The following is a 15,536-nucleotide window of genomic DNA, read 5'->3' as shown; positions in this document are numbered from 1 at the left end:
TTGGAGCAGCGGCACTAGATCCAGGCTCAGTGTAAACAAGTTTCTCTGCTTGAACAACTGCCAGAGTGACTGCAGCTTCCCTGCTCAAGGGTGCAACATTCATAAATAAGATTTTGGATAACAAGAAGCACAGCACAGCTCGCCAGAGCAACAAAGCGAGTGTTCACCCTCAGGACAGCACCCCGAGGACAGCAGCTTAGAGCACACACCAGCAGTGGGTCTCATTTAAACAAGTCTGAGAGAGAAGAAGGAAATAAATAAGGCCTCGGGCTCCTCTTCCCTTTAATGTATTCAATTAAGCTGCTTCCCTCTGGAGACGGGCGACGCACACACACATACACACACACACAAATACACTGGTGTGAAGAGACACGATCGCCTGGAGAAGAATGCTCTGAATACTCTCATTCTCAGCTCGCTGATTAGAAATCTCTCTCAACAGGTCCTTTCTTAATTAAACTTCCCAAGAGCTGATACACTCTCACTTCAACTGTGATGGAAAACGGGAAATAAAAAAAAATAATAATAAAAAAAAACTTTTTCAATAAATTTTTACTTCCTCAAAAGCGGAATCACTTGAAGTTGTTTTGAAATAACTTCAAGGTGTAAAAAAAAAAGGCTTCAAAAGCCCCGAAGTTCACATCACAAGGACGTAGACTGGGGATCAAAGATTTCATGGATTCGTAATCTCAGAGAGCATAAAAGAGCTCCAGCTATTCACTGGGAATAGAGAAAACTTAATTACAAGCGTGAATGTGACACTACTTCAACATCTGCTATTCAAAGAATTAGAAATGTCAGTAAACTGTAACTTTGCTTCAGCTGTGGGTGGCGGTTTGTCTTAGACAATACATGACAAATGCCTGAACTCTATCCTCGAGCTCCTTTACCACCACCTTACCCCTCACCCCCCACCCCCCCTTTAAAATTCTGTCTGTCGTCGACGGCAGGTATACGACTAATGAGACTCGTTGGTGCAATTATGAAAAATATGTCTGTGAAAGAATTAATTTGGTGTCTCTTTGTACTTGGCGCTAATTTTCCATGCAGTCCCATTGTGTTCCAAAACCCCACTGAATTTGTATCTATTAAAATGAATCTCTTATTACATTGCCTACATCGCCCCTTTGCTCTCTCATTTTTTTCCATAACAAATCAACTTAATCAAGCTCATTAAGTGTCATTATTAGCCATTTATTGTTATCTTTCCCAGTGCTCTACTGACAGGCAATCCCCACCCACTCACGTCCTCATGGCACTGCGGGCATCATTGGGCCTTGACACACACGCACATACACACACACTCTCTCTATCTCTTTCTCTTTCTCTCTTTCTCTTGTTCTCTCTCTCTCAGAGGAACACGTGTATGCTTGCGCCCACACTCGTACTCTTCAATGTCTGTATCTGCCTATAACTCACATGCGTGTGTGGGATAGTCACATCCCATCTCTTGCCGTCTTCTGTTTATGAAGTCTAACCAAACATGAGCATTAATGAGATTTGGATGATGTGCTACAGCTATACTAATAGTGAGGTTCACTGTGGTGCATAATTGTTTTCATCTTCACAAATAAAAGGCATACAGAGGTTTTTGGTCAGTGTAGATGTTAATTTGTGGATTTAGATATTTAAGCCACGCCCGTTGAAAACATATTCAATCAAGCATAAAGTCAGGCAGTCTCAATGAGATTGAGTCATACGCAAGGGTTAAGTACATTTTTAACATTGCACTGTCATAGAATGTCATTAAGTGCCAGTAAGTTGATTGGTCAAATTTGTGCCCTGCTAGAGCTGCCCTGGTCAACCATAAGTGTTGCTATTGTGAAGCGGAAACATTTTCACAGGGTAGGATTCTTCAAATGTTTGTCAGTAAAGACACTGGTGGTATATAGGACACTGTGTAGGATCAACAGCAGCTTGGGTAGATCACACAAGCTCGCAGAACAGGACCACTGAGTGCTGAATTGCGTAGGGCTTATAAATCATCGCCACTTAGTTTCAGCACTCACTACTAGAGTGAGTACTGAACTGCCTCTTGAAGCAAAGAGAGCACAAGAACTGTTTGTCAGAAGCATTATAGATTGAGCTTTGGTTTCATGCCCAAGCTTAAGCTCACTATCTGTGATGCCTGAGCACTGGCTACAGTGCTGCAACATGTTCTCTGGAGTGATGAATCATGCTTCACCATCTGGCAGCCTGACAGGCAAATCTGGGTTGGGAAGATGCCAGGATAACACTACCTATCTTAATGTGTTTGGTGGAGGAGGAATAATTTGGTCTCTTTCGTTCCAGTAGTTTGTGTGAAAGAAATTCACTGGCCTCATCCACTGCAAACCCCCCAACCCTAATCATATCCAACCTTACTGAGATGAACTGGGAATGACCACCAAGCAGGCCTTGTGACCCAGTCCCTGACCTCATGAATGCTCTTGTGCCTGAATGGAAGTGACCCCTATTCTAAAACCTAGTAGCCTTTGCAGAAGATTGGAGGTTGTTGGTGCAGTAAAAGGGGGACAAACTGCAGATTCATGCTGATAGTTTTGGATGTGATGTTTAACTAGCATATTCAGTGGCATGCACACCTTTTACATTGGGCTCCTTTTCTTTTTTCCACTCTAAAATTGTATAAAACATGAATAATGCATTAAACTTGCTTAAAATGTTGAAAAGAATGTGTCATTTATAACTTTATGCCTTTTAAAGTCTGGCTACTCATGGAAACTGAAAGTTTGACCAGTGGTGCCAAAACTCTTGCATCATTGTGTTTGCTCTCTCTCTATCTCTCTTTCTATCACATGCATACTTTCACAAAAACATACACATATTACCCTTATATCATATGTCCAGAGAAGCTGGTTAAATCAGTGCAATTTCTTCTTTCATTTCTTCTTTCTTTCATCACTGGTGCCAAACTTGCACTGAAAGACTTCCCACAAGCTTCCCCACAAACTGTGTGTATGAACATATGAGTGTGCAAGAGGTTAATGAATGGATAAATTCCTTAAATTAGATGTGAACCGGAAAGACCTGATGTCAAACTCATGTTTGAGTAATACAAAACTAGGTCTTAAAATATTAACTACCGGAGCAACAGCTCACAAATATAGAAGTGAGCTATAACATTAGTGACTGGTACAACCTTCTGAAAGGTGTACTGTGCTTCATAACATCACAGTAGCATACCAGCAATTGCAAACATTATTAATATTAATTAATATTCCATTTTATTATCTTATAATACTACATATCAGTTAGCATATTATAACATAACATTGAAATAACTACTTGAATTCCTTACTTTAAGTTATTTCACACTACTTCAATTGGTCCATTCATTGCGGAATATTTGCAACCAGGAAAGGCTCTATCAAAGGTATCACAAGGTTGACATAGCAACAATATTAAAATATTTATGTTTTATGTGTAATGTTGTTACATATATATATATATATGTATATGTATTTAAGTGTATTTACACACACAAATACCATCTCAGTTTCGGCTATTTCATACTAACATTTCTTCTTAATTGCATCTACTTATGCAATTTGTTTATTACGTGTTGGGATTTAATTGCATTACTATCTGGTAGGCAGAAATATGCAGAGCGAGAAAAACGACGTATGGCAACACGAGGGAAATGCTAATGAGACAGATATTTATTCCTCATTAACGAGCAACACAAGCAAAACCAGACCAGATAGCAAGTTTCAAACTTAAACCCCCGTTTATCTTACTGTCTTTGCTTCCGACTGAAAAACAGCCACAAGAGACATTTCCTGTTTAAATGTTTTAGAATATACGGGAGCATATATATAATTATTTTAACACTTTTAATACAAACTAATAGCTTTTAGGAGTTTTTAAAGTGTAAGCCTGTGAGTGCAAGAACTGGAAGGTGCATCAACGACCTGAACACTGTTTAAATGTAATTTTACCTCAGGTTACCTTAAGCCTTATTTAGCCTCTGTTGCAAATTAGGTTTATTAGCAAAATTCACAAACTTTCAGAAGTTTGCAGTAAACCAATAAAACAAAACCAATTTAAATAGCTCAACACAACTAATCCAACAAGTGTTTTCTCCAAAGTCAACACAAAATACCACTTTTAATGACGACTGCAGTCTCAGAATTATTCAACCCCTTCTTGAAAAGCCATGCCACAGCCATGCCACAATCTTCCAGGACTTCTTCTGAAACCAAGCCTTTTGAGGTATGCTTTGGATCATTGTCCTGTTGGAAGGTCAGATGACACCCAGGCTTCAGCTTTGCCACAGAAGGTATAATGTTTTCTCCTAGGATTTCATGATAATCTATTGAATTCATCTTGCCCTGCACACGCTGCAGGCATCACAAAACTACCACTATGCTTCAGTGTAGGCCACGTATCCAGTTTCCAGGTATGGAGACCTTCAGCGTTAAATATGCACCTTACTGTGACCTCAGTGCCTGCTGCCACCAAAACTTGCTGCAGGTCTTTTACTGTCATTTAGGGTTGTTTTTTTTTTTTATCACCTGCCTCCTCAGGAATCTGGTGACTGCCAGCGATAGACTCCTCTTTCTGTCTTGTCCAAGTAGTGTAGCCAGTGCTCCTTTAACTTTTGACTTGTGCCCAACTAAATCTGTAGGAACATTTGTGCCTTTGCTCAGTCTTTTTATATCCTTGTGTTCGTGCAAAGCAGTGATCTCTTTTTGGACAACTCTTAGCCATATTTTTAACATGCATTGGAAAGTCACAATCAACAAACCTCTAGCCAGTCCAGGTACTTAATGAGTTTTAGCTCAAGCACACCTGATGCGACTATTAAAGCCCTTGATCTGATGAGGGATTCTGTTCTGGGGGTTGACTATAAGTGGTATTTTGTGTTGACTTTGGAGACCACAATTGTTATATTAGTTGTGTTCATCTATTTAAATTGGTTTTGTTTGATAGTTTTATTGCAAACAGCTGAAAGATTGTAAATTTCGCCAAAAACCTAATTTGCAATAAGAGGGGTAAATAATTCTGATAGAAACTGTAGCTCATTACTAATGTAAACTAATGCTAAGTGTAAACAACTTAGAAAAACCTACAACTTTTTGTATCAAACCTGTAGTATAATTATATCACAGCAGTATTCTCCACTGGAATCAAGTGAAAAAATATGCTGTCACAAGACCTGACAAAAATTGTATGATTTTATATAAAAAAAAGAAAAAAAGAAAAAAAGGAAAGTAAAAAGGCTATTTACAAATCAGGCCAATAGAGGCTGTGTACTAGAACACCAGCCATTTCCTTCTCAGCAAGACTGGCTACATTTCACCAGCTCATTTTCATCTCACCATTTCAAACTTTAATCAGACTTTAACTGCAGCAATATGAAAGTGTCTTAAACAAAGGCCTCTGCTCTCCACAATAACACTTAAAAAGGTCCTTTGTGTGGCTTTTTTCCCCTGCGAACAATAGCAAATTATATCAGGGTAAGAAATCTTTTATAATGAATCACACATTTGCTGATTGCAAATAATTGCGTTAGGCGTATAATATTGGCGGGGTCGTGGAGGTGACTGCGCCGTGAGTAATATGAGGATTTGATCTGTGGTCCTCGTTGATGAGGTCTATTCACAGCGCTGCTGACCTGCACCCCCCCCTTCAGCACCCCCCTCCTACCCCCCCACACGCCGCCACTTCACTGTGATCAGCAGACTGTTGGTTAAAGTTTGAAGTGAGGTGCGATTAGAACAGAAGCCTCCCTCAACTCTATAACCTCCACCACCAGCAGCCCTTCTTTTTACCTCTACCTGCTGCTTTTCTGAGCGGGCCATGTTATTGCAGACTTTGTATATGGAGGAGGCTGGAAAGTGAAGTGATGTCAGGAAAGGAGAACAAAAGACCATAGGATCTTAAAAGAGAATGTAGTAGGGTATACAAAATTAATTTCCATTCATTCCTCAGGTTTAGGTTTTCACATTCATTCAAAGACTGGATATTTCAAACTTGATCACATGTGATGGTGATTAAATGATAAAACATTCCTAAATGGTTCTTTGCTCTGACATGCGGTAACAGTAAACACCTGCTAAAATCTGCTTAACAAGATTTACACACACATAAAAAAAAAAAACAAGCAATGAAAAGCAAATGTTGTTCTTTTCTTCTGTGGGGGCCTCCCGAGTTGCACAGCCCCTATCATCAGGAGGTCGCTCTTTAATCCTCTGTGATATAGCAACCATGGTCGGGAGTCCAAGACAGCGCAACTGAGTAGAAAGCCCCCCCCACCCATCATCACTCAGTGTCGTGCTACATTGTGTGGGTGTCTCTTAGCTGATGTAATGGAATTAGTGGTTAGCGCTCTCCTCCAAATGTGCTCAGCCGTCAGGGGCCGTTCGGAAAGATGGCTGGATTCATGTGATGCTGAGGAAGCACATGCTGTGATGGAGGAGACCTAGATACTGGGTGGGATTAGAAATGACTAAGTATATATATATCAACTCTTGAACGTTTATATATTGAGTTTTTTGACCCGTTGAAAACCTTTAACCCAGATCAGAAGCATACCAATCCTATTCAGTTTTCAGCCTATTTACAACCCTGTTATGTCGCCCCAGAATAAAACACACCGACTTTCCTTCAATGCTTGTAACACAGAAACAAAAAAAAATTGTTTGTACTTATTTATTTCCCAGAGTGTAGTTGGGTCTGCCGAGATTAGCTTTTAGCCAAGCACCTGCTCTCTCTCTACTGGCTTCCCCGTGATGTGCGGCTCTCCATGTAGATACCTGCAGCGGCACTTTTTTTTTGGCCTTTCTTCCATATTCTTCCAAAGTAGCCATTGCATTTAGCTGCAACAGGCTTTCACTAGGGACAGGGGGTATTTCCATTGTGTGTGATATAATGAGCCAAGCCTGTCATGTAATTGGAATTGGGCAGTTTTACAGCCCTGTTTCACATACAAGGGTTTATGCTGTTGAAAGAATTCAGGATATGTCACTTCCATATGCAGAACAGTCATTATATCACATATGCCACACAGTTTAACTATGCCAAGGTTAATGCAGTTTTCCATTCTGGGGCACATTTAGAAGTTTTTTGATCGATTAGTGCTTAGTGGTATTACCCAATAAAAACAGTATTTCAAAATAACTTCGGAACAACACAAGTTCAACAACATGGCACACGCTTGGCCAGCTTCCTCTACTTATCCTCGTTATTTTTATAAATCCAAACCAGATTCAAAACATGTTTCACATTCCATGAATTCATGAAGAGTATGGAGGCCTACTTGAGTGCAAACTACTATAATTTCAGCTGGTGTAAAATGAAACAACATATATACTGTATAGAGCGCTTTGTATGTATATCTCATTATGTGGGATGTTTTGAACTCACTCAGTAAACCTCACATTCTGTATGGTTTTATGGTTATGCTGACTTTTAATCACACAGCTAAAGCATATTCATTGTGTTCTATTTTGAAGAGGCAAACACAGCTACAACACTCATCAGAATAGGACTTACAGTACATTTTTAATCTCTGTTAGTGTAAACTGCACCCAGTCATTCATCCCCGCTTAGTTATTCGCTTCTTTTTTACAGCCATTAATAGATGGACATGGCTTATTTACAGCACGCTGTATGACAATGAATGTAAACAAACAATCGAGTCATTGAGCACATTGTTCTGGTTGTGAAAGGAACTATCAGGGGAAATCATCAAAGCCACAAAAACATACATTTGAAATCAATTCTCCTGTAATTACTTTGGGGTATGAAATTCTCTGGTGAAATATTTCTGAAGCATTTTGTTGGAGGTTTAGGGGGGGGAAAATATCTGCAGGAGAGCAACAGAAACACACCGGAGACAGGATAAACACCTTGCTGCTCTCTCAGTCATGCAGGCCTGCAGAGTCCCCAAGTACACACACACACACACACACACACACACACACACACACACACAGTAGACACAGAGCAGAGGGTCTCTTTCTGTACTATACCTACAACTGCAGGACCACTGAGACACAACAAATGTGAAACACAACAGAGCACTTTCACACTGGCTTCAGAAGAGCCACAGGAATTACCACAGGAATACATTATGAAAATTAGCTGAAGCTATGTGTACTTCAGCCACACAAGTATACATAGCCACACAACAGCCACACAAACAATCACACAATCATGTGATTTTGCCATAAAACTTGTACAGCGGATGTTTAACTCCGTGTTACAATTAACCAGTGGGTTATATTGTGACTGTCTGCCACCAGTTTTGTGGTAATTTAAAATTATGCATCACAATGTGAACTTTTTTCCCCCCATGAGACAGATTTCTGATCATTTCCAACATGATCACGCATGAGGACAATTAATGAAAACCAAATTCAAGTAATTACTGATTATTTGTAAACCATTTAACATAGACTTAATGGAATGGTTTTTAAATAAGAAATGGATTCATCTTTAATTCATCGTGGTAAAGTTACTCAAGCACTAGCAACATGTGTTTAAATAATTCAGATAGAGTCTTCTCCTAGCTGATTAAAATAATGAGAAGAAGAGAGCAAGAGGGAAAGCTTAACGGACAGGGGGAAAAAAGAAGCATGGAAGTTTTTCACTTTTTCAGTTCATGAGCAGGTCATGCATATTATCACAGGAGCCCTGTGGTTAAAGGCCCTGGGTGTGTGGGTATGTGTGTGGGTGATCAGTGGTGGTCCGGCTGTGAGCGTGTGTGTTCAGAGATGGATGTCTCACTGTGACTGAACATGTGTGCGTGTGTGTGTGTGTGTGTGTGTCCTGCAAAACGGTGGAGGTCATCTTTAATGGGGACAGAAGTAATAAAAGGCAGAGCGGGTGGAAAGGCGTGCGAGCTACCCTGCACAACCCAAATCAACAGCTGAATCTCAGCGTTTCTGCACAGCTGTGCTGTTCACATGTCCAGTCTGGTCGAATGTAAGTGAAAGGACATTATGGTCATAATGACAGCTTATTCACTGCCCTCGTTCCTGAAATGTGAAAATGTGAACGAACTTTCTTACAACTTTCTTGATTTGTATTTATTCTATTATAATAGGAACGTATACTATGTTATGTAGAGTTTTTGCAAGCACCTAAAACTTTTGCACAGTATTATATGAACAGCTTTATGGAAAAATTTGGTCACCCTTGGCCACATTATGCATTATTTTTAATATTTTTTAAATGTAAAGGAGTTCTCGTCCTCTCTCCTGTACATTCTACAGCAGAATTACTGTTTCTTGGATCTAACAAATTCAAAAACATTAAATGCGGCATATGCAAAAGATGTGGCACATTATATATATGGTATATATATATATATATATATATATATATATATATATATATATATATATATATGGTTTATTTTTCTCCAATAGGCTACAATCTAAAAATAAATAAATCATGGCTAAAAATAATCTAAAAAATAATACACAAAAAAATAAAACAATCAATATTTTTTTTCATGTAGATGATCTGTTTACTTTTTTTTCTCAATATGCAATTAACTGCAAACACTACCTGATTTCAGATAAATACTTTCATACCAATAGATATAAATTAATACACAATTCATAATAGACAGAAGTTTCATACTAATAATGTATTTTATGTATTCCATATTAGTAGAATCAGGTTATGTCTTTTAAAAGAAAGTTTTTAAACATTTACTGTTTTAACATTTACTGGTTGTACAGACTTTACAACAACTTTTAAAAATGATAACAGGCTGTACTATTACAGACGTTGCTATAGACTCAATATTGTTTTGCTTGCCTCAGATAAGTGTTCATATTTGTGAGACCTTTATGTAAAACTGACACAGAAATCTCTACTGAATAAAGACTGATAAATCTAAAATTCTATTTATAACAATTTCATTGTGTATATATTGACATGTAAATCCATACATGATTAACTATCTAATGGCAATCTGTCTTACATTTAGTACAAACTGTGACCTCTAGGCCTTTCTGTCAGTGACAGACCTGCTAATGAGGAAAAATGAAAATATCATTACTGGCTCACTGGTCATTGATTTCAACAACATGATAGAAAATTAAAGAAAGAAATCTATTGAGAAGAAGAAAACAAAAAGGCACTACAGAGTGAAGGAAAGAAAGTCAATAGACAGCCGTACAGGCTTATCTAACTGATTAAAGGGCAGGGGAAAACCAGTGTGTCATGGAAACACTTAAACCCACAAGTCTGGACAGAGTAAATGAAAGGTTCATGACGCTGTGAGATCTTAGCTGAAGAGTTTTAATACATACACATACCTGTCTGACAACAAGCACGATTTACTGCATTTCAAAAAAGCACCATGGAACTTGAGAAAAGACCACCCGGTGACTAGTCTCAGGTCAAATTCTATTTCTGTTGCTTCAGAAATAAAATTTGCTCAAATTTGAAGGGATTTAACATGTCACATGTTCGCTTTCACCTTAAAAGCTTGAGCAGCAGACTGACATGATGTTTCCCTGCCCTCAGCCGGTTCGAAACTACGACCTACATGCCATATTTGTGCATCCTTCCAGTCTATTTCCATTTTCACATCAAATAACTTCAATCTCCTGATCTCAGCATTAAATGAGGCATCTGGACATCTCAGAGACAACTCCATCATCAGCTCAGAACAGGGACATCCACGGGGCTGCTTCAAAGCCCATTTCCTGTGCAAATGTGTCACAGGAGAGAGGGCCGAAAAAGCCCCTGCAAAACACTATTACAGAGCACAAGGCCCGGGCTATGATAAACCACCCGACAGCACCGGAGCAATCTGCGCACAGACCCCTTCTACAAACCGATTATCAGCTTGAAATGCAATTTTATGCATTAATACTCCACAAACCGTCTCCCCCTTCTCCTCAAAAACGTTTTTAGAGCACAAAGCCCCCTGACATATGATTACCAGCGAACTAAACAATCCTCTCTCCTCCCTGCCGGTGGCCTTTCCCCAGCCGCTGTGTGGGGCCGAGCGATGGGGCCCCTGCAGCCTTGCCCTCAGCCCTGTCACGGAAGACGTGATGGAGGTGCCCGCAGGCCTCCAGGAGCTAAATCGTAGCCAGCAGATGACGTTCTTTGATTTTTAACCATTACAGAGTTTTCATAGAGCTGCAGTCAATTTATTTTATTTATTCTAATGAGGAGCATTAGCGATGGCATGGTGAGCGGAGGCCCGGGCTCGTCGCCTCGTTAATCACACTTTGCAGACACTCGCAAATCAAGTTCTAACAGCAAGCACTGAATCAAGCCCAATGGAGCGTACACTCCTTCACAATTTATGATCTTTCAAATTGCATCTTTTCAACCATTAAATTGCAAGATACCATAAATTTTTATCTTCTCTACTTCAGTCCTGGTATTGATTCTGCCGTGTGAAAAATAGAAAAGTAGTAAATTCAGGGCAGTTAGAGAGAATTTAAGCCTTGTCTCCTGAAAGGAAACCCAATGGCAGGGTGAAGGCTGTTAATTTGCCATTGAGAACAAATACCAGGAGTGATAAAATTTAAAGACTCCACAGGGAGTAAAATCCGGCCCGGGTGAGCGGCAGTCCTCTACAACCTTGAGTGCGGCTTTACGCCTTTCTATGTGTGTGAGTGTGTGTGTATGTGGGCTTAAAGACCTCTTAGCCATCATCGGTACAGATCAGGCAGATATGTAGCTAAATTACTGTCCAGTCTACTGGTAAAGCAGGGACACATTCAAGAGAGGAGGTGGCTGTGCACCCCACCCACTGGCTGACAGAATAAGGGAAAGAGTGTCAATGTGTGCAGTGCAAGGAAAATAAGCTGTATTACTAAATAGTGAAAATTGATATTGTCTTTGAAATAAAATCCCTTAGAAGCAGGTATACCATGTAGCAAACTTTGGCAATTGGCAAACTTTTTAGTCATGTCTTTGGTCATATTAAACACAATTCATTACACTATTTAAATACAATGTTCATGTTCAAGAAAACGTCTGCTTTACGTCTTTTGATCTAATTAGAGACCAGCAGAAAGAAAATAACTAAAGCTTAACCATTCATTTTTATTGAAGGAAAAAATAACTGTTTTATGCTTGATATATTACAGATACATTAACAAATATATGTATACATCTTTTGCTTGCCTAAGGTTTGTGTGTTTTATAAATGTTTGTGTGTAAGAGAGATAAACAGACTAGAAATAAAGAAGAGAGATCAAGAAAGACTAAGGACAAGAAAAAGGAGGATTGCAAAAGTAATGCAAAATAATATTGCATTCTTTTTTGGCCTCAATATTCTATCTTGAGGCCTCAGTATATGGGAGTGTGGCCTAATACATGATCTGATGACCTCAATATATTATCTTGTGGCCTCTATATACTGCAGTCTCTTGTGGCTTCAATGCATTATCCCATGGTCTTAATATGTTATTTGTGGCCTCAATATACTACATTCTCTTACGGCCTCAATGTAGTCTCGTTGTCTCAATATATAATCATGTGGCCTTAGTAAACGTCTTGTGGTCTCAATATATGTCCTCATCATATTCATTTGTGGCCACTAGAAACCACAATTAATTAAGTAATTAGTGGCGTAAGTATATTTTCTCATGGCAATGCCTTGTTAAAAATATCCACCATGTCAGCTTAGAGACCCGTACAAATGCACAGAAGTATACCTGACACATAAAATAGGGAAGGAGACGTGCAATTCACAAACTTTGACTAACTAGCCTCTAACTCTTGAAGTTCACTTTTAAGATGATGGAGATGGAAAGGCCATTGAATTTAACCTGAAGAAGGTGAAAAACATGCTACTTACCTGCACCATACTGTTCTGAGGGAATTGGCATAATTGTTTCAGATTACATCTCCGTAGCTGGGAGCAGTAAGGAACACACTTGACAAACAATATGGTCAGATTAGCCATTTCTGATTGGATGCGTGGAGGAGCAATCTCACTCATTACACACCTAAGAAAAGAAACAAAAGCGTGGTTTAAAGTGACTCAATTACGCACATAAAGAGCCGAGTGACAAAGCCAGCCGCTGGGCTCCGAGTGGAGGTTTAACCCCTTCACTCCTCTTACACTCAAACTCCCACTACCATAACTGAGCTGTCGTGTCTGCAGGGGGCCAGGCAGAGACTAGAGCCTGGGAGGCAGCAAGCTCACGGTACAATGAAAGAAAATTCTGAAACTGAACTGTAGTGGACCTGAAACCTAGTACTGGAGGATCCTATCTCCTAAGGCAACGTAAAGTTCTTTTAAGATGTAGTCCAAGGGCATGTCCTTGAAGTACGTATTAGCAACTTTGCATAGTAAATTTTAAGATTTTAGAATTAGTAGCCTTAGTAGAAAAAAAAATCAGTAAAAAGACTGTAAAGATTATCTTTATACAAAATAATTAAATTAACAGCTCACATTAATATGACATCACTTAGGTCAGAAGCAGTCAATCAGCAATGGCATGTTTAATATCTGACAGGTGCTTCTTTAGTGTACAACTGGAGATGCTTGGCTTACTTTGCTAACAAACACTGGACCTGGACGGTCACCAGTCGCATGCCAAAAACACGGCAAAATATTAATTTACTTGCCTGTAAAATCTATGAAAAATCTCTGTACAGATGTTTTTTTTAAGTTTTATTACAATAGCATGATGTCCTGCTTTGTAGTACTATGATGTTTTCATACCGGGCTGCAATGTGTGGAATGATCGCACGTACTATGGTGAGGTAAAAGTGTTTCTGGCAATTATTTCATCGACTAATCTGAATGATTTGTTTTCCTCCAAAACACTTATATTGAGCATTTAAAAATAATTCATTTATTTTGACAAAACTGAAAATAAAGGTTTACATATTAACCTGTTACTGTAGGTTTGAAAAAAAAGTTTATTTATGTCTTATCAAAGTGTGTGATCTACTGTATTTATGCCATTTCATAAACAAAGAAATGTGCTTAAAACAATGGCCGAATAGAGTAATCAGATACATTTTTTATCCAGTCAGGCCCAAAGCGCACAAACACACACCCTGGCACCATTAATGAATGTAAAAACCCAGATTCTAGCCTTTATCTTTTAGTTGCATATTTACTGTAAGTACTGTAAATTAGCAGGCAGACGAACATATCACTATAATAATGAGTGAATTTAGCAGCTACAAGAACAATGAATTTACAAAGCTTCTCTACTACTGCATAATAAAGCTTGGTTTACACTCCAGATGCAAGGCCAATTTCAAATGAAACAGTGTCAAAATACGTGGTCATCATTGTCGGTGGTGCAAGAGGTGTTAAAACAGCAAAGCAATCACTATTTGATATCAAGCAATGCTGTTGACGTGTGCCACACCACTCTGGCACATGGTATAAACCAGCCCTAAACATGAATACAGCACAATTACTGTGGTTTTGCTGTTTCTGGCGGTCAATCGTCTAGAATAGGGCCTGTGTTGTTTCCAGAGGTGCTCCTGCATCGCATGAGTGCTGCTGTGGTATGCCTTCGAAACTTTGCCGAGTGCACAAATCGAGCTCGACTCTGCCGCAGCCCCAATTGTTTTTTTAAACTGTAGCTTTAAATGGGGCCGACCGGACTGGAGCCAGAAACAACTGACTTCATGGAGCAGTTACGTAGTGGTAATGCGGAAAAGCATTTGTTATTTGAACTGAACAATTTGAGAGATGTAAAAAGCTGAAGTCATGGGGAAAAAATGTAAAAACAAGACGTCGGCTTAAAATATTGATGCATTGATGCATTTTCAGTGCAGATGTCATCAACTACGACAAATCATATTAACACTAATACTCTCATACTGAATATGCTGCACTGCATTGAGTTAAACTGGACCAATTACACTCTCTGTAATGAAACATGGTTAGTCGGTTGGTCAGTTGGTCAGTGTTCTTTAAGCACTGATGATATCTACGATATGCTCAGAAAATCCTATTATGCATCACGATAATAAAATGTATCACAATATAATAAAATATTAATATACTGGCCACCCCTGATGTTAAGTAGCTTTTCTGACCTTTTTAACCCTGGGGACCCTGGGTCAACAGGACCCCAAAACATGACATAAGACTTAACACATCAGCAGCAAAGCTTTGCTTTAAGTAAAGGTTTCCCATAGTGGTGCATTACTCACCAAAGGGTTATCTGCAGGGGGGCATACAGCCAGATGCATTTTAGGGCAATTTTCTTTTTTTTTCTTTTTTTTTTAAACATGCAAATAATTCAATGACGCATCTCGAATAAGACTCCATTTCTGTACAGCCAAAAAGCTGAAAGAACTTTTAACCATTAAACATGCAGCTACGTTTCTATTTTAAAAGTCCATCATGTGTCACACCAGAACACGAGGCAAGCTGAATTACATTTCAATCACTGAGACAGGAGTGCATGCCTTTACCTTAAAATGCAAAGCAATCTTATATCATGACCAGGAAATGCATACCTGTGTATTAGGCTCATATTAACCTGTCAGCTCTTCCTAGAAATCATTATGCTTAAAAGGGGAATGAGAACATTTTAGAAGGCATATTATTACTGCAGGGGAAGCAGAGT

The sequence above is a fragment of the Salminus brasiliensis genome, chromosome 8 (genome assembly GCF_030463535.1).
Source record: "Salminus brasiliensis chromosome 8, fSalBra1.hap2, whole genome shotgun sequence".
Lineage (NCBI taxonomy): Eukaryota > Metazoa > Chordata > Actinopteri > Characiformes > Bryconidae > Salminus > Salminus brasiliensis.
Note: the sequence above shows the minus strand (reverse complement) of the source record.